Source organism: Pseudophryne corroboree, chromosome 3 (genome assembly GCF_028390025.1).
Source record: "Pseudophryne corroboree isolate aPseCor3 chromosome 3, aPseCor3.hap2, whole genome shotgun sequence".
In the NCBI taxonomy this organism is placed as follows: domain Eukaryota; kingdom Metazoa; phylum Chordata; class Amphibia; order Anura; family Myobatrachidae; genus Pseudophryne; species Pseudophryne corroboree.
In genome coordinates, this window is record NC_086446.1 from 331568844 (window position 1) to 331589150 (window position 20307).

A 20307-nucleotide genomic window follows, 5' to 3' on the forward strand; every position below is an offset into this window, starting at 1 on the left:
TATGCATACTTGTACAAAAATTTACCTTAAGGAAACATTTTAGCTATGCTACCAATACATTTTTAAATTGTTATGGTATTTTTAAAATGTAACTTCTTTTTTTCCAGCGTATTGCATTTTTTTTATTAAATAATTTGAGTTTTACTTTAAAAATGGTAAAATCTAAATAAGAAATTATTTTGCTTGTGGCTTGTTGGTCTGGGTGTATGATTTTTGCTTTGGGTGGAAAAGGCCCCAGGTTCATATCCTGGATTAGCCTGTTTTCTCAGGTTCTTTAAAAGTGCTTAGTTCTATTATCTGATAGTATTTTAAAATACTTACTAATGTATTCCAACAGTTTCACTTCCAATTTCATTAGTATATATGAAAAATGCTTGAACAGTTGGCTCGTTGGTCTAGGGGAATGATTCTCGCTTAGGGTGCGAGAGATCCCGGCTTCAAATCCTGGACGAGCCTATCTTCTCAGATTATTTTAAATCCCATGGTTCCATTAACTGATTGATGTCAAAAGCATCAAGTGAATTTTGCTTTTGAAAATCCATAAAAAATATATACTTATGCATATTTAGTAAACTGTCTACCATTTGGTGGTATATTGGGTATACTGTAGATTCCATTTTGTCTAAGTAATCTTGAGTGGCTTCAAAGAAGTCTCATTTTGACAAATTAAAAACTGTCAAAATGAAATTACAGGTTTTTCTCTTACCTTGCTTATTTCTAAGAAACAATGAGTGGCTTAAAAGAATAGCCTCTTTTTGACAAACAAAAAGGTCAACAATTAATTGCAGGTTTTTGTTTTTTTTTCTTTCTTCTTGGTCTGTATGCTTAAGTTGCACACAGTAAGAGACAAGTCTTAGGTTCCAACTATCATAAAAGTTCAAACTCTATAGGAACCCCTAAATCTTGGCACTGAACTTTCCAAATATGCATACTTGGACAAAAATTTGCCTTAAGGAAACATTTTAGCTATGCTACCAATACATTTTTAAATTGTTATGGTATTTTTAAAATGTAACTTCTTTTTTTCCAGCGTATATTGCATTTTTTTTATTAAATAATTTGAGTTTTACTTTAAAAATAGTAAAATCTGAATAAGAAATTATTTAGCTTGTGGCTTGTTGGTCTGGGTGTATGATTTTTGCTTTGAGTGGAAAAGGCACCAGGTTCATATCCTGGATTAGCCTGTTTTCTCAGGTTCTTTAAAAGTGCTTAGTTCTATTATCTGATAGTATTTTAAAATACTTACTAATGTATTCCAACAGTTTCACTTCCAATTTTATTAGTATACATGAAAAAGCGTTAGCAGTTGGCTCATTGGTCTAGGGGTATGATTCTCGCTTAGGGTGCGAGAGATCCTGGTTTCAAATCCCAGACGAGCCCATCTTCTCAGGTTCTTTTAAATCCCATGGTTCCATTATCTTATTGATGTCAAAAGCATCAAGTGAATTTTGCTTTTGCCAATCCATCAAAAAAGTATATACTTATGCATATTTAGTAAACTGTCAACCATTTGGTGGTATATTGGGTATACTGTAGATTCCATTTTGTCTAAGTAACCTTGAGTGGCTTCAAGAAGTCTCATTTTGACAAATAAAAAACTGTCAAAATGAAATTGCAGGTTTTTTTTATCTTACCATTGCTTTTTTCTAAGAAACAATGAGTGGCTTAAAGAATAGGCTCTTTTTGACAAACAAAAAGGTCAACAATTAATTGCAGGTTTTTCTTTTTTTTTCTTTCTTCTTGGTCTGTATGCTTAAGTTGCACACAGTAAGAGACAAGTCTTAGGTCCCAACTATCAGAAAAGTTCAAACTCTATAGGAACCCCTAAATCTTGGCACTGAACTTTCCAAATATGCATACTTGGACAAAAATTTACCTTAAGGAAACATTTTAGCTATGCTACCAATACATTTTTAAATTGTTATGGTATTTTTAAAATGTAACTTCTTTTTTTCCAGCGTATTGCATTTTTTTTATTAAATAATTTGAGTTTTACTTTAAAAATGGTAAAATCTGAATAAGAAATTATTTAGCTTGTGGCTTGTTGGTCTGGGTGTATGATTTTTGCTTTGAGTGGAAAAGGCACCAGGTTCATATCCTGGATTAGCCTGTTTTCTCAGGTACTTTAAAAGTGCTTAGTTCTATTATCTGATAGTATTTTAAAATACTTACTAATGTATTCCAACAGTTTCACTTCCAATTTTATTAGTATACATGAAAAAGCATTAACAGTTGGCTCATTGGTCTAGGGGTATGATTCTCGCTTAGGGTGCAAGAGGTCCCGGGTTCAAATCCCGGATGAGCCCATCTTCTCAGGTTCTTTTAAATCCCATGGTTCCATTATCTTATTGATGTCAAAAGCATCAAGTGAATTTTGCTTTTGCCAATCCATCAAAAAAGTATATACTTATGCATATTTAGTAAACTGTCAACCATTTGGTGGTATATTGGGTATACTGTAGATTCCATTTTGTCTAAGTAACCTTGAGTGGCTTCAAGAAGTCTCATTTTGACAAATAAAAAACTGTCAAAATGAAATTGCAGGTTTTTTTAATTCAACATTTTTTTTATTTTATCTAAAACTAAAATATGTATTATCCATCTTTAAAGTGTAGACAAACACAGTGTGCTTAGAAAAGATTATATCAAAAGTAGTAAGATGTGAAAAATTTTTTTTTTTTTTTTTTTTTTTAAATGTTTTTATTAAGGATTTTCCACATACAGAAAGGAAAACGAAAATAGTATACAATAAGACAATAAAAGCATAATCCCAAATATCATATCATAGTTGTTATTATCTATCCACATAATCTCACTATGAGGTAATGAGACATAATAGATTAAGGCGATACAGGGATAACAGTATAATGATAAAAAGAAAAATTAAAAAGGACACAAGACATAGACAAAGGAAGGAGGTGAGGAAAGAGGGGAATGGGAAGGAAAATATATACCTAATATTCATCTTATATTTTGACACAGTATCTAGATTCCAAAAGAAAACAACTTAAAATAGCTGACTCTCAGTATGCACCCAATACCAAGTTCACGTAACATAAAATGCCATATGCTCCTCAAAGTTAAAATTTTCAAAAGATTTGTATATATGTAATCGGGTCTCTTTTTCCAAAGTACTGATAAATGGAGCCCATTTACAATAAAACTTTTGAGCTCCTAATAGTAAATCTACCTCTGCGTATTTTCGCTCATAATATAATATTTGAAGTAATTTTTGTTTAACTTCCATTAGGCTAGGTACCGATTTCTTGATCCAATGACACAAAATACATTTTTTGCATACTGCTAGAATTGTGATCAATAATGGCAAAGTGTATTTTTTCCCCCCTGTTATAGTCCAGTTTTTAAAACTGAACCCCAAACAAGCCATAGGATCAGGTTGTAAAGCGAGACCAAACATTGTATTAATAAAACTCAGTATTTTGCACCAAAATTTACGTAACTTAAAACAATCCCATATACAGTGGTAAAAATCAGCAACTACAGTTCCGCATTTAATACAATATCCCATCTCATCCTTAACCATATACCGTCTTTGATATGGAGTTATATATGCTCTATGCAATGTGCGTATGTGAACTTCTTGTAAGTACGCTGATTGTAACACCTTAAGTGAATATGAATATAATTCAGTTAAATCATGAATCTCAGTTAACATTGGAATATCTTTAGTCCATTTCTGTAACAATATCTGCCATTGTACATGTTCTGTAGAACTGATTATAACATTATATAAATATTTCACTCTATAATCCTTCTCACGGAGAAAAAATAACAATGTATCGATAGATTTAACCTGAGCGATATTAAATTTTTGGGTCTGAATAGGGGGTTTAGGTGCATTAATAGAAAGTAAAAAATGCCGCATTTGAAAATACATAAATCTCTGTGAGCTTGGTATTGCATATCTAAGACATAACTCTTGAAAGGTATATAAGGAGCCTCCTGGATCAAAAACCTTACATGATAAATCCAATCCCTTTGCCCTCCAAGTATCAAACAATGAGTTAGAAAGCGATGGGGGGAACGATGGATTCCCCCATAAAGGAATAAAAGGTGTAACAAAGGGATTGGACTTACATCTTTTATTTAATTCAAGCCATGCTTTATATGTATCTGTAAACAAAATATGGTTCCGAATATTTAGTGGGATAGAAAGCCATTTAGTTTGTAAAAGTGCACTTGGGGAGTAGGGGGAAAAAATAGCTAAATCTAAAGATAAATCTATGTATTGGTCCTTATTAAGTATCCAAGCACTTATGTAACGAAAAAAAACTGCTTGAGAGTATGTTTCCAAATCAGGATATCCCAGACCACCTGCAGTTTTAGGAGTAATTAATTTAACCCTTGATATTCTCGGGCGTTTATTTTGCCATACAAATTTAGAAAATAATGCATCCAATCTCTTAATATCCGATTTAAGTATAGCAACTGGTAATTGTTGCATGCAATAAAATATTTTCGGAAAAATAATAGATCGAATTATTGCTAAGCGTCCCAATAAAGAGAGAGGTAGGTCCCTCCATGACTCAAGTTTTGTAGCAATTTTGGTTATTGTAGTAGAGAAATTTGTCGGGTATATTTTGGATAAGTCTGAACATATATGGACCCCCAAATATTTAAATCTCGATGGAGCTATAGAAAACGGCATTTGTATGGATCTCAAAAGGTCTGGACTAGAGTTTCCCAGCAATAAAACCTCCGATTTGGATCTATTAATTTTATATCCGGAAACCACCCCAAAAGAGTCAAGTAGATGTAACAAAGAAGGCAAAGAGTGAGTAGGGTTAGAAAGAAATAAAAGGGTATCATCTGCAAATAGTCCTATCTTCAGCTCCTCCCCTCCAATTTTAATCCCCTGAATCAAGGGGGAAGCACGTATAGCCACAGCAAGGGGTTCTATGGCAATGGCGAAAAGAAGAGGGGACAAGGGACACCCTTGACGGGTCCCCCTCTCTAGTTTAAAAGCAGATGAAAGAAGTCCATTGCATGCTAATTGTGACTGTGGAGAAGAATATAAGGTACGTAAAATATTAATAAAATGGGTAGGAAAGCCAAATTTCTCTAGGGTACGAAATAAATGGGGCCATAAAACTAAATCAAACGCTTTTTCAGCGTCCAACGTTACTATCATATGAGGGGCTACCCGCAAGGTATGATTAGATGTTACCTGTGATATAGCTGCGAGAACCCTCCGTACATTCACCACCGAATGCCGTCCTGTTATAAAGCCAGTTTGATCTTTATGTATCAAAACCGGAAGAATGGGCTTTAATCTTTCCGCTAAAATTTTTGTAAAAATTTTATAATCAGTATTAAGAAGTGAAATTGGTCTATAAGACCCCGGAAGACTAAGATCACGTCCCTCTTTCGGTAAGACTTTAATGACGGCATCCGAGAAGTGAGCAGGGAGAGTTCCCTCAGCTATAATTGAATTAAAACATGCGGCCAAAGGTTCAGCAATTTGGGTAGATAACAAACGAAAAAATTCATTAGAAAACCCATCAGGGCCTGGCGATTTAAATAATTTCAACTGCTTAATAACCCCAACAACCTCCAACGGAGTCACAGGAGCCATCAAAACAGGTAGAAAGGATACTGGGAGTTGTGGCAATGAAAGTAAATCCCAAAAGGTAGAAGAAGAAGAGGGAAGAGATACAGGGGTAGGAGAGGTGGTTTCCAGATTACCAGAAGCAACGGAAGCATTTACTGAGTATGTAGGCACAGAATAAAGCTCCTCATAAAATGATCTCATCACTTCGATTATATGAGAGTCGGAGTCCGTAAAAGTTCCGTCTGATTTCAATAAGGGCCTGATCACTGTACGCTTTCTAGATCCATGTAGTAAATTTGTAAGGAGTCTACCATTTTTATTACCAAATTTATAATATTTTGAGTTTACATTAAAATAATATTTATCCCCACTGGTCTGTAAAAGCTCTGAGAAGTGAGTCTTAGCTGTGTTATAACGTATTTTATTTTCCAAGGAGGGGGCCTGTTTAAATAGTTGGAAAGCATTAGAAAGCTTACCTTGCAGGTCTAAGTAAGAAGCATTTCGTAGCTTATTAATTCGAGAAGAGTATTCTATCAATTCACCACGTAACACGGCCTTGGCCGCCATCCAAAAATTAGAGGGATTGGATACAGCACAGCCAGAATTATGCGTCTGATATTTTCCCCACGTCTTTTCTAAGAAGACTTTAAAGCCTTTCGCTTTTACAAGATGTAGGGGAAATTTCCACAAAGGTTTAGTCTCCACAGATCTCTTGAGTTCTAAGTTAATCCATACCATACCGTGATCTGATAATATAGGGGGTTCAATATTTACAGTAGAGATTTTAGTAAATAAAGGTTCTGCCAGAAAAATATAGTCTATTCTAGAACAGGTGTTATGAGTCATGGAAAAGCATGTAAACTCTCTCTCAACCGGGTAAACTGCTCGCCAAGTATCTACTAGATTGAGGGATTTAACAAAAAATGGGACCCCTATTTTTGGAAGGGTAATCGGGAGTTTCGGAGCAGGGGAACGGTCAAGAAAAGAAGATGAAATTAAATTAAAATCCCCGCAAACTATTAAAGAGGCAGGATCATACGTATGGAGTTTAGCCAATAATGATGTAAAAAAGGTTTTCTTATATTGATTGGGGGCATACACATTACATATATTGAATACGATTCCTTGTATATCCACTGTAAGCACCACAAATCTACCATCTGGATCAGGGAAAACAGATAAAACATGACTATTTAATGACTTTTTCCCTAAAATAATTACTCCTCGTGATTTAGTATTGTATGAGGCTACAGCTAGTAAATCCCAACCCAGCATTTTTAACTTATTCGCTTCCAAAGCTTTTAGATGGGTCTCCTGTAAACATATCAATTCTATAGATAGCTTATTGAGGTATACAAGTAGTTTACGTCTTTTCGCAGGTGTATGTATGCCTCTAATATTAAGTGAACCTATTCTGAGAGGCATTATCACATACAAGTCTCTTAATCATCTGATACTGTTCATATCCATAAAGAAGGGGTAAGGGAGGGTGGAAAAAACATAAGGGAAAGACAAACAGAAAATGGACAGACATATATAACCAAATAATTTGAGCAGTACTAATTTAACCAAACTGGACTTCCAGCAACTGACTGCTCTCTGAGACACAAAGATCCCAAATAGCAGACCTAATAACGTATTTATTAACAAAAATAAAAAGAAAAAATGGCGCAGCTCCGCTCCTCGATATTACAGTGATTGGCTGAAAATATTTCAACACCTACGAAATATACTCTAAATGAAGATGTAAGCAATATTAAGGCTTAATAACTTCTTAAGGCTTAAAAGCTTCTTAACGTGCCTCAGAAATGCAGTAAGACATATAGCACCCCTTAAGCATAGAGTATACCCCATATATACTTATTTAAACTCAAATATATACGGCAGTCCCAGTTCTCACTCATCCACAACATCAGCAATGTCCCCGTGTTCCTTTGCAGAGGCCTCTTCTTTAAGAAATGCTGCAGCATCTTCAGGATTTGTAAACTCCGAGTACGATGTACCAGAAAAGATGCGGAGACGTGCAGGAAAAAACATAATAAATTTTCTATTTGCTCGTACCAAGGTGGTACAAATTTCCGAAAAAGAACGACGCAGTCTTGAGAGTTCAACTGAAAAATCTTGATAGATACGGATGTTATGTCCTTCCCACTGAATCGGATATAATTTGCGAGATGCTTTCCAAATAACTTGCTTATGCAAAAAATTTAAGGTTTTAAAAACCACCACTCTTGGTTTCTGTGCAGTGGCTTTCGAGATATCTCCCACTCTATGGACTCTCTCTATGGAAATATCAGCACATGCTTCTTCCACATGTAACAGCTTAGGGAGAATAATGCGAACAAAATGATCCAAGTGATTTCCTTTAAGTGACTCAGGAAGGCCTGTGATTCTCAAATTCTTCCGTCTGGCCCTGTTTTCAAAACTATCTAGCTTTTCTGCCAAGCGCTTATTATCTATTTCCAGAGCCCGTACAGATTTTTGTAAGATACTGACATCGTCCATAGTGTCACTTACATGTTTTTCTACGTCAGTAACACGGCCAGATAGAGTTTGCAATTGTGAGGTAATATCAGAAACTGCCTTTTGCAATAGAGGCGCCATGGTGGAGTGAATTGCCAAAACCATATCCTCATAAGAGGAAGAGAGAGTACCTGTACCGCCCGGAGCCGGAGCAAGGTCCAACATAGGATCCGCTATGGGTTTCTTCTGTACTGGCGTCCCTGGAGCATTATCACCGTCCGGCGCCATGTTGTGGTCTCCCCGGCGCTTCTCTAGTCGCGGTGGCTGAGGTGGCGGGGGTACTCCTGAGACGGAGGACACACTCAAAAACTTGTCCATCGTTCCCTCTATCCTCCGTGGGGAACGGGAACGGTGTCTGCCTTTGGTAAACAGGGTTACTGCAATGTCGAGTGAGTTGGGGAGCGGAGCTGTCGGAAGAGGCTGCTCACTCTCCCATTGCCGGAACCGGAAGCCAGAAATTGCAGGTTTTTATCTTACCTTGCTTTTTTCTAAGAAACAATGAGTGGCTTAAAAGAATAGGTTCTTTTTGACAAACAAAAAAGTCAACAATTAATTGCAGGTTTTTTTTTTTTCTTTCTTCTTGGTCTGTATGCTTAAGTTGCACACAGTAAGAGACAAGTCTTAGGTTCCAACTATCATAAAAGTTCAAACTCTATAGGAATCTTGGCACTGAACTTTCCAAATATGCATACTTGGACAAAAATTTACCTTAAGGAAACATTTTAGCTATGCTACCAATACATTTTTAAATTGTTATGGTATTTTTAAAATGTAACTTCTTTTTTTCCAGCGTATTGCATTTTTTTTATTAAATAATTTGAGTTTTACTTTAAAAATGGTAAAATCTAAATAAGAAATTATTTTGCTTGTGGCTTGTTGGTCTGGGTGTATGATTTTTGCTTTGGGTGGAAAAGGCCCCAGGTTCATATCCTGGATTAGCCTGTTTTCTCAGGTTCTTTAAAAGTGCTTAGTTCTATTATCTGATAGTATTTTAAAATACTTACTAATGTATTCCAACAGTTTCACTTCCAATTTCATTAGTATATATGAAAAATGCTTGAACAGTTGGCTCGTTGGTCTAGGGGAATGATTCTCGCTTAGGGTGCGAGAGATCCCGGCTTCAAATCCTGGACGAGCCTATCTTCTCAGATTATTTTAAATCCCATGGTTCCATTAACTGATTGATGTCAAAAGCATCAAGTGAATTTTGCTTTTGAAAATCCATAAAAAATATATACTTATGCATATTTAGTAAACTGTCTACCATTTGGTGGTATATTGGGTATACTGTAGATTCCATTTTGTCTAAGTAATCTTGAGTGGCTTCAAAGAAGTCTCATTTTGACAAATTAAAAACTGTCAAAATGAAATTACAGGTTTTTCTCTTACCTTGCTTATTTCTAAGAAACAATGAGTGGCTTAAAAGAATAGCCTCTTTTTGACAAACAAAAAGGTCAACAATTAATTGCAGGTTTTTGTTTTTTTTTCTTTCTTCTTGGTCTGTATGCTTAAGTTGCACACAGTAAGAGACAAGTCTTAGGTTCCAACTATCATAAAAGTTCAAACTCTATAGGAACCCCTAAATCTTGGCACTGAACTTTCCAAATATGCATACTTGGACAAAAATTTGCCTTAAGGAAACATTTTAGCTATGCTACCAATACATTTTTAAATTGTTATGGTATTTTTAAAATGTAACTTCTTTTTTTCCAGCGTATATTGCATTTTTTTTATTAAATAATTTGAGTTTTACTTTAAAAATAGTAAAATCTGAATAAGAAATTATTTAGCTTGTGGCTTGTTGGTCTGGGTGTATGATTTTTGCTTTGAGTGGAAAAGGCACCAGGTTCATATCCTGGATTAGCCTGTTTTCTCAGGTTCTTTAAAAGTGCTTAGTTCTATTATCTGATAGTATTTTAAAATACTTACTAATGTATTCCAACAGTTTCACTTCCAATTTTATTAGTATACATGAAAAAGCGTTAGCAGTTGGCTCATTGGTCTAGGGGTATGATTCTCGCTTAGGGTGCGAGAGATCCTGGTTTCAAATCCCAGACGAGCCCATCTTCTCAGGTTCTTTTAAATCCCATGGTTCCATTATCTTATTGATGTCAAAAGCATCAAGTGAATTTTGCTTTTGCCAATCCATCAAAAAAGTATATACTTATGCATATTTAGTAAACTGTCAACCATTTGGTGGTATATTGGGTATGCTGTAGATTCCATTTTGTCTAAGTAACCTTGAGTGGCTTCAAGAAGTCTCATTTTGACAAATAAAAAACTGTCAAAATGAAATTGCAGTTTTTTTTATCTTACCATTGCTTTTTTCTAAGAAACAATGAGTGGCTTAAAGAATAGGCTCTTTTTGACAAACAAAAAGGTCAACAATTAATTGCAGGTTTTTCTTTTTTTTTATTTCTTCTTGGTCTGTATGCTTAAGTTGCACACAGTAAGAGACAAGTCTTAGGTCCCAACTATCAGAAAAGTTCAAACTCTATAGGAACCCCTAAATCTTGGCACTGAACTTTCCAAATATGCATACTTGGACAAAAATTTACCTTAAGGAAACATTTTAGCTATGCTACCAATACATTTTTAAATTGTTATGGTATTTTTAAAATGTAACTTCTTTTTTTCCAGCGTATTGCATTTTTTTTATTAAATAATTTGAGTTTTACTTTAAAAATGGTAAAATCTGAATAAGAAATTATTTAGCTTGTGGCTTGTTGGTCTGGGTGTATGATTTTTGCTTTGAGTGGAAAAGGCACCAGGTTCATATCCTGGATTAGCCTGTTTTCTCAGGTACTTTAAAAGTGCTTAGTTCTATTATCTGATAGTATTTTAAAATACTTACTAATGTATTCCAACAGTTTCACTTCCAATTTTATTAGTATACATGAAAAAGCATTAACAGTTGGCTCATTGGTCTAGGGGTATGATTCTCGCTTAGGGTGCAAGAGGTCCCGGGTTCAAATCCCGGATGAGCCCATCTTCTCAGGTTCTTTTAAATCCCATGGTTCCATTATCTTATTGATGTCAAAAGCATCAAGTGAATTTTGCTTTTGCCAATCCATCAAAAAAGTATATACTTATGCATATTTAGTAAACTGTCAACCATTTGGTGGTATATTGGGTATACTGTAGATTCCATTTTGTCTAAGTAACCTTGAGTGGCTTCAAGAAGTCTCATTTTGACAAATAAAAAACTGTCAAAATGAAATTGCAGGTTTTTATCTTACCTTGCTTTTTTCTAAGAAACAATGAGTGGCTTAAAAGAATAGGTTCTTTTTGACAAACAAAAAAGTCAACAATTAATTGCAGGTTTTTTTTTTTCTTTCTTCTTGGTCTGTATGCTTAAGTTGCACACAGTAAGAGACAAGTCTTAGGTTCCAACTATCATAAAAGTTCAAACTCTATAGGAATCTTGGCACTGAACTTTCCAAATATGCATACTTGGACAAAAATTTACCTTAAGGAAACATTTTAGCTATGCTACCAATACATTTTTAAATTGTTATGGTATTTTTAAAATGTAACTTCTTTTTTTCCAGCGTATTGCATTTTTTTTATTAAATAATTTGAGTTTTACTTTAAAAATGGTAAAATCTAAATAAGAAATTATTTTGCTTGTGGCTTGTTGGTCTGGGTGTATGATTTTTGCTTTGGGTGGAAAAGGCCCCAGGTTCATATCCTGGATTAGCCTGTTTTCTCAGGTTCTTTAAAAGTGCTTAGTTCTATTATCTGATAGTATTTAAAATACTTACTAATGTATTCCAACAGTTTCACTTCCAATTTCATTAGTATATATGAAAAATGCTTGAACAGTTGGCTCGTTGGTCTAGGGGAATGATTCTCGCTTAGGGTGCGAGAGATCCCGGCTTCAAATCCTGGACGAGCCTATCTTCTCAGATTATTTTAAATCCCATGGTTCCATTAACTGATTGATGTCAAAAGCATCAAGTGAATTTTGCTTTTGAAAATCCATAAAAAATATATACTTATGCATATTTAGTAAACTGTCTACCATTTGGTGGTATATTGGGTATACTGTAGATTCCATTTTGTCTAAGTAATCTTGAGTGGCTTCAAAGAAGTCTCATTTTGACAAATTAAAAACTGTCAAAATGAAATTACAGGTTTTTCTCTTACCTTGCTTATTTCTAAGAAACAATGAGTGGCTTAAAAGAATAGCCTCTTTTTGACAAACAAAAAGGTCAACAATTAATTGCAGGTTTTTGTTTTTTTTTCTTTCTTCTTGGTCTGTATGCTTAAGTTGCACACAGTAAGAGACAAGTCTTAGGTTCCAACTATCATAAAAGTTCAAACTCTATAGGAACCCCTAAATCTTGGCACTGAACTTTCCAAATATGCATACTTGGACAAAAATTTGCCTTAAGGAAACATTTTAGCTATGCTACCAATACATTTTTAAATTGTTATGGTATTTTTAAAATGTAACTTCTTTTTTTCCAGCGTATATTGCATTTTTTTTATTAAATAATTTGAGTTTTACTTTAAAAATAGTAAAATCTGAATAAGAAATTATTTAGCTTGTGGCTTGTTGGTCTGGGTGTATGATTTTTGCTTTGAGTGGAAAAGGCACCAGGTTCATATCCTGGATTAGCCTGTTTTCTCAGGTTCTTTAAAAGTGCTTAGTTCTATTATCTGATAGTATTTTAAAATACTTACTAATGTATTCCAACAGTTTCACTTCAAATTTATTAGTATACATGAAAAAGCGTTAGCAGTTGGCTCATTGGTCTAGGGGTATGATTCTCGCTTAGGGTGCGAGAGATCCTGGTTTCAAATCCCAGACGAGCCCATCTTCTCAGGTTCTTTTAAATCCCATGGTTCCATTATCTTATTGATGTCAAAAGCATCAAGTGAATTTTGCTTTTGCCAATCCATCAAAAAAGTATATACTTATGCATATTTAGTAAACTGTCAACCATTTGGTGGTATATTGGGTATACTGTAGATTCCATTTTGTCTAAGTAACCTTGAGTGGCTTCAAGAAGTCTCATTTTGACAAATAAAAAACTGTCAAAATGAAATTGCAGGTTTTTTTTATCTTACCATTGCTTTTTTCTAAGAAACAATGAGTGGCTTAAAGAATAGGCTCTTTTTGACAAACAAAAAGGTCAACAATTAATTGCAGGTTTTTCTTTTTTTTTTCTTTCTTCTTGGTCTGTATGCTTAAGTTGCACACAGTAAGAGACAAGTCTTAGGTCCCAACTATCAGAAAAGTTCAAACTCTATAGGAACCCCTAAATCTTGGCACTGAACTTTCCAAATATGCATACTTGGACAAAAATTTACCTTAAGGAAACATTTTAGCTATGCTACCAATACATTTTTAAATTGTTATGGTATTTTTAAAATGTAACATCTTTTTTTCCAGCGTATTGCATTTTTTTTATTAAATAATTTGAGTTTTACTTTAAAAATGGTAAAATCTGAATAAGAAATTATTTAGCTTGTGGCTTGTTGGTCTGGGTCTATGATTTTTGCTTTGGGTGGAAAAGGCCCCAGGTTCATATCCTGGATTAGCCTGTTTTCTCAGGTTCTTTAAAAGTGCTTAGTTCTATTATCTGATAGTATTTTAAAATACTTACTAATGTATTCCAACAGTTTCACTTCCAATTTCATTAGTATACATGAAAGATGCATGAACAGTTGGTTCGTTGGTCTAGGGGTATGATTCTCGCTTAGGGTGCGAGAGATCCCGGGTTCAAATCCTGGACGAGCCTTTCTTCTCAGATTATTTTAAATCCCATGGTTCCATTATCTGATTGATGTCAAAAGCATCAAGTGAATTTTGCTTTTGAAAATCCATAAAAAATATATACTTATGCATATTTAGTAAACTGTCAACCATTTGGTGGTATATTGGGTATACTGTAGATTCCATTTTGTCTAAGTAATCTTGAGTGGCTTCAAAGAAGTCTCATTTTGACAAATTAAAAACTGTCAAAATGAAATTACAGGTTTTTCTCTTACCTTGCTTTTTTCTAAGAAACAATGAGTGGCTTCAAAGAATAGGCTCTTTTTGACAAACAAAAAGGTCAACAATTAATTGCAGGTTTTTTTTTTCTTTCTTCTTGGTCTGTATGCTTAAATTGCACACAGTAAGAGACAAGTCTTAGGTTCCAACTATCATAAAATTTCAAACTCTATAGGAACCCCTAAATCTTGGCACTGAACTTTCCAAATATGCATACTTGGACAAAAATTTACCTTAAGGAAACATTTTAGCTATGCTACCAATACATTTTTTAATTGTTATGGTATTTTTAAAATGTAACATCTTTTTTTCCAGCGTATTGCATTTTTTTTTATTAAATAATTTGAGTTTTACTTTAAAAATGGTAAAATCTGAATAAGAAATTATTTAGCTTGTGGCTTGTTGGTCTGGGTGTATGATTTTTGCTTTGGGTGGAAAAGGCCCCAGGTTCATATCCTGGATTAGCCTGTTTTCTCAGGTACTTTAAAAGTGCTTAGTTCTATTATCTGATAGTATTTTAAAATACTTACTAATGTATTCCAACGGTTTCACTTCCAATTTCATTAGTATACATGAAAAATGCATGAACAGTTGGCTCGTTGGTCTAGGGGTATGATTCTCGCTTAGAGTGCGAGAGGTCCCGGGTTCAAATCCTGGATGAGCCCATCTTCTCAGGTTCATTTAAATCCCATGGTTCCATTATCTTATTGATGTCAAAAGCATCAAGTGAATTTTGCTTTTGCCAATCCATCAAAAAAGTATATACTTATGCATATTTAGTAAACTGTCAACCATTTGGTGGTATATTGGGTATACTGTAGATTCCATTTTGTCTAAGTAACCTTGAGTGGCTTCAAGAAGTCTCATTTTGACAAATAAAAAACTGTCAAAATGAAATTGCAGGTTTTTCTCTTACCTTGCTTTTTTCTAAGAAACAATGAGTGGCTTAAAAGAATAGGCTCTTTTTGACAAACAAAAAGGTCAACAATTAATTGCAGGTTTTTGTTTTTTTTATTTCTTCTTGGTCTGTATGCTTAAGTTGCACACAGTAAGAGACAAGTCTTAGGTTCCAACTATCATAAAAGTTCAAACTCTATAGGAACGCCTAAATCTTGGCACTGAACTTTCCAAATATGCATACTTGGACAAAAATTTACCTTAAGGAAACATTTTAGCTATGCTACCAATACATTTTTTAATTGTTATGGTATTTTTAAAATGTAACATCTTTTTTTCCAGCGTATTGCATTTTTTTAATTAAATAATTTGAGTTTTACTTTAAAAATGGTAAAATCTGAATAAGAAATTATTTAGCTTGTGGCTTGTTGGTCTGGGTGTATGATTTTTGCTTTGGGTGCAAAAGGCCCCAGGTTCATATCCTGGATGAGCCTGTTTTCTTAGGTTCTTTAAACGTGCTTAGTTCTATTATCTGATAGTATTTTAAAATACTTACTAATGTATTCCAACAGGTTCACTTCCAATTTCATTAGTATGCATCAAAATGCATGAACAGTTGGCTCGTTGGTCTAGGGGTATGATTCTCGCTTAGGGTGCGAGAGGTCCCGGGTTCAAATCCCGGACGAGCCCATCTTCTCAGGTTCTTTTAAATCCCATGGTTCCATTATCTGATAAATGTCAAAAGCATCAAGTGAATTTTGCTTTTGAAAATCCATAAAAAAATATATACTTATGCATATTTAGTAAACTGTCAACCATTTGGTGGTATATTGGGTATACTGTAGATTCCATTTTGTCTAAGTAACCTTAAGTGGCTTCAAGAAGTCTCATTTTGACAAATAAAAAACTGTCAAAATGAAATTGCAGGTTTTTATCTTACCTTGCTTTTTTCTAAGAAACAATGAGTGGCTTAAAAGAATAGGCTCTTTTTGACAAACAAAAAGGTCAACAATTAATTGCAGGTTTTTGTTTTTTTTTCTTTCTTCTTGGTCTGTATGCTTAAGTTGCACACAGTATGAGACAAGTCTTAGGTTCCAACTATCATAAAAGTTCAAACTCTATAGGAACCCCTAAATCTTGGCACTGAACTTTCCAAATATGCATACTTGGACAAAAATTTACCTTAAGGAAACATTTTAGCTATGCTACCAATACATTTTTTAATTGTTATGGTGTTTTTAAAATGTAACATCTTTTTTTCCAGCGTATTGCATTTTTTTTTATTAAATAATTTGAGTTTTACTTTAAAAATGGTAAAATCTGAACACGAAATTATTTAGCTTGTGGCTTGTTGGTCTGGGTGTATGATTTCTGCTTTGGGTGGAAAAGGCCCCAGGTTCATATCCTGGATTAGCCTGTTTTCTCAGGTTCTTTAAAAGTGCTTCGTTCTATTATCTGATAGTATTTTAAAATACTTACTAATGTATTCCAACAGTTTCACTTCCAATTTCATTAGTATACATGAAAGATGCATGAACAGTTGGCTCGTTGGTCTAGGGGTATGATTCTCGCTTAGGGTGCGAGAGATCCCGGGTTCAAATCCTGGACAAGCCTATCTTCTCAGATTATTTTAAATCCCATGGTTCCATTAACTGATTGATGTCAAAAGCATCAGGTGAATTTTGCTTTTGAAAATCCATAAAAAAATATATACTTATGCATATTTAGTAAACTGTCAACCATTTGGTGGTATATTGGGTATACTGTAGATTCCATTTTGTCTACGTAATCTTGAGTGGCTTCAAAGAAGTCTCATTTTGACAAATTAAAAACTGTCAAAATGAAATTACAGGTTTTTCTCTTACCTTGCTTTTTTCTAAGAAACAATGAGTGGCTTCAAAGAATAGGCTCTTTTTGACAAACAAAAAGGTCAACAATTAATTGCAGGTTTTTTTTTTCTTTCTTCTTGGTCTGTATGCTTAAGTTGCACACAGTAAGAGACAAGTCTTAGGTTCCAACTATCAGAAAAGTTCAAACTCTATAGGAACCCCTAAATCTTGGCACTGAACTTTCCAAATATGCATACTTGGACAAAAATTTACCTTAAGGAAACATTTTAGCTATGCTACCAATACATTTTTAAATTGTTATGGTATTTTTAAAATGTAACTTCTTTTTTTCCAGCGTATTGCATTTTTTTTATTAAATAATTTGAGTTTTACTTTAAAAATGGTAAAATCTGAATAAGAAATTATTTAGCTTGTGGCTTGTTGGTCTGGGTGTATGATTTTTGCTTTGGGTGGAAAAGTCCCCAGGTTCATATCCTGGATTAGCCTGTTTTCTCAGGTTCTTTAAAAGTGCTTAGTTCTATTATCTGATAGTATTTTAAAATACTTACTAATGTATTCCAACAGGTTCACTTCCAATTTCATTAGTATACATGAAAGATGCATGAACAGTTGGCTCGTTGGTCTAGGGGTATGATTCTCGCTGAGGGTGCGAGAGGTCCCGGGTTCAAATCCCGGACGAGCCCATTTTCTCAGGTTCTTTTAAATCCCATGGTTCCATTATCTGATTGATGTCAAAAGCATCAAGTGAATATTGCTTTTGCCAATCCATCAAAAAAGTATATACTTAAGCATATTTAGTTAACTGTCAACCATTTGGTGGTATATTGGGTATACTGTAGATTCCATTTTGTCTAAGTAACCTTGAGTGGCTTCAAGAAGTCTCATTTTGACAAATAAAAAACTGTCAAAATGAAATTGCAGGTTTTTATCTTACCTTGCTTTTTTCTAAGAAACAATGAGTGGCTTAAAAGAATAGGCTCTTTTTGACAAACAAAAAGGTCAACAATTAATTGCAGGCTTTTGTTTTTTTTCTTTCTTCTTGGTCTGTATGCTTAAGTTGCACACAGTAAGAGACAAGTCTTAGGTTCCAACTATCATAAAAGTTCAAACTCTATAGGAACCCCTAAATCTTGGCACTGAACTTTCCAAATATGCATACTTGGACAAAAATTTACCTTAAGGAAACATTTTAGCTATGCTACCAATACATTTTTTAATTGTTATGGTGTTTTTAAAATGTAACATCTTTTTTTCCAGCGTATTGCATTTTTTTTTATTAAATAATTTGAGTTTTACTTTAAAAATGGTAAAATCTGAATAAGAAATTATTTAGCTTGTGGCTTGTTGGTCTGGGTGTATGATTTTTGCTTTGGGTGGAAAAGGCCCCAGGTTCATATCCTGGATTAGCCTGTTTTCTCAGGTTCTTTAAAAGTGCTTCGTTCTATTATCTGATAGTATTTTAAAATACTTACTAATGTATTCCAACAGTTTCACTTCCAAATTCATTAGTATACATGAATAAGCATGAACAGATGGCTCGTTGGTCTAGGGGTATGATTCTCGCTTAGGGTGCGAGAGATCCCTGGTTCAAATCCTGGACGAGCCTATCTTCTCAGATTATTTTAAATCCCATGGTTCCATTAACTGATTGATGTCAAAAGCATCAAGTGAATTTTGCTTTTGAAAATCCATAAAAAAATATATACTTATGCATATTTAGTAAACTGTCTACCATTTGGTGGTATATTGGGTATACTGTAGATTCCATTTTGTCTAAGTAATCTTGAGTGGCTTCAAAGAAGTCTCATTTTGACAAATTAAAAACTGTCAAAATGAAATTACAGGTTTTTCTCTTACCTTGCTTTTTTCTAAAAAACAATGAGTGGCTTCAAAGAATAGGCTCTTTTTGACAAACAAAAAGGTCAACAATTAATTGCAGGTTTTTGTTTTTTTCTTTCTTCTTGGTCTGTATGCTTAAGTTGCACACAGTAAGAGACAAGTCTTAGGTTCCAACTATCATAAAAGTTCAAACTCTATAGGAACCCCTAAATCTTGGCACTGAACTTTCCAAATATGCATACTTGGACAAAAATTTACCTTAAGGAAACATTTTAGCTATGCTACCAATACATTTTTAAATTGTTATGGTATTTTTAAAATGTAACTTCTTTTTTTCCAGCGTTTTGCATTTTTTTTATTAAATAATTTGAGTTTTACTTTAAAAATGGTAAAATCTGAATAAGAAATTATTTAGCTTGTGGCTTGTTGGTCTGGGTGTATGATTTTTGCTTTGGGTGGAAAAGGCCCCAGGTTCATATCCTGGATTAGCCTGTTTTCTCAGGTTCTTTAAAAGTGCTTAGTTCTATTATCTGATAGTATTTTAAAATACTTACTAATGTATTCCAACAGGTTCTCTTCCAATTTCATTAGTATACATGAAAGATGCATGAACAGTTGGCTCGTTGGTCTAGGGGTATGATTCTCGCTTAGGGTGCAAGAGATCCCGGGTTCAAATCCTGGACGAGCCTATCTTCTCAGATTATTTTAAATCCCATGGTTCCATTATCTGATTGATGTCAAAAGCATCAAGTGAATTTTGCTTTTGAAAATCCATAAAAAAATATATACTTATGCATATTTAGTAAACTGTCTACCATTTGGTGGTATATTGGGTATACTGTAGATTCCATTTTGTCTAAGTAATCTTGAGTGGCTTCAAAGAAGTCTCATTTTGACAAATTAAAAACTGTCAAAATGAAATTACAGGTTTTTCTCTTACCTTGCTTTTTTCTAAAAAACAATGAGTGGCTTCAAAGAATAGGCTCTTTTTGACAAACAAAAAGGTCAACAATTAATTGCAGGTTTTTGTTTTTTCTTTCTTCTTGGTCTGTATGCTTAAGTTGCACACAGTATGAGAAAAGTCTCAGGTTCCAACTATCAGAAAAGTTCAAACTCTATAGGAACCCCTAAATCTTGGCACTGAACTTTCCAAATATGCATACTTAGACAAAAATTTACCTTAAGGAAACATTTTAGCTATGCTACCAATACATTTTTAAATTGTTATGGTATTTTTAAAATGTAACATCTTTTTTTCCAGCTTATTGCATTTTTTTATTAAATAATTTGAGTTTTACTTTAAAAATGGTAAAATCTGAATAAGAAATTATTTAGCTTGTGGCTTGTTGGTCTGGGTGTATGATTTTTGCTTTGAGTGGAAAAGGCACCAGGTTCATATCCTGGATTAGCCTGTTTTCTCAGGTACTTTAAAAGTGCTTAGTTCTATTATCTGATAGTATTTTAAAATACTTACTAATGTATTCCAACAGTTTCACTTCCAATTTTATTAGTATACATGAAAAAGCATTAACAGTTGGCTCATTGGTCTAGGGGTATGATTCTCGCTTAGGGTGCAAGAGGTCCCGTGTTCAAATCCCGGATGAGCCCATCTTCTCAGGTTC

At 34.0% G+C, this 20307-nt stretch overlaps 9 non-coding genes across 9 annotated transcripts; all 9 read left to right on the top strand.

Annotated features, from left to right (window-relative positions):
* Positions 1-2234: 2234 nt before the first annotated feature.
* On the top strand, positions 2235-2306 carry TRNAP-AGG (transfer RNA proline (anticodon AGG)). The gene has a single exon. It is a non-coding gene; the product is annotated as a tRNA-Pro (tRNA).
* Positions 2307-11011: 8705 nt separating this feature from the next.
* Positions 11012-11083, top strand: TRNAP-AGG (transfer RNA proline (anticodon AGG)). The gene has a single exon. It is a non-coding gene; the product is annotated as a tRNA-Pro (tRNA).
* A 2690-nt stretch (positions 11084-13773) lies between these two features.
* On the top strand, positions 13774-13845 carry TRNAP-AGG (transfer RNA proline (anticodon AGG)). Its single transcript has one exon. It is a non-coding gene; the product is annotated as a tRNA-Pro (tRNA).
* Positions 13846-14692: 847 nt separating this feature from the next.
* On the top strand, positions 14693-14764 carry TRNAS-AGA (transfer RNA serine (anticodon AGA)). Its single transcript has one exon. It is a non-coding gene; the product is annotated as a tRNA-Ser (tRNA).
* An 850-nt stretch (positions 14765-15614) lies between these two features.
* Positions 15615-15686, top strand: TRNAP-AGG (transfer RNA proline (anticodon AGG)). The gene has a single exon. It is a non-coding gene; the product is annotated as a tRNA-Pro (tRNA).
* An 852-nt stretch (positions 15687-16538) lies between these two features.
* Positions 16539-16610, top strand: TRNAP-AGG (transfer RNA proline (anticodon AGG)). Its single transcript has one exon. It is a non-coding gene; the product is annotated as a tRNA-Pro (tRNA).
* Positions 16611-17457: 847 nt separating this feature from the next.
* Positions 17458-17529, top strand: TRNAP-AGG (transfer RNA proline (anticodon AGG)). The gene has a single exon. It is a non-coding gene; the product is annotated as a tRNA-Pro (tRNA).
* An 851-nt stretch (positions 17530-18380) lies between these two features.
* On the top strand, positions 18381-18452 carry TRNAP-AGG (transfer RNA proline (anticodon AGG)). The gene has a single exon. It is a non-coding gene; the product is annotated as a tRNA-Pro (tRNA).
* An 850-nt stretch (positions 18453-19302) lies between these two features.
* TRNAP-AGG (transfer RNA proline (anticodon AGG)) lies at positions 19303-19374 on the top strand. The gene has a single exon. It is a non-coding gene; the product is annotated as a tRNA-Pro (tRNA).
* Positions 19375-20307: the final 933 nt, after the last annotated feature.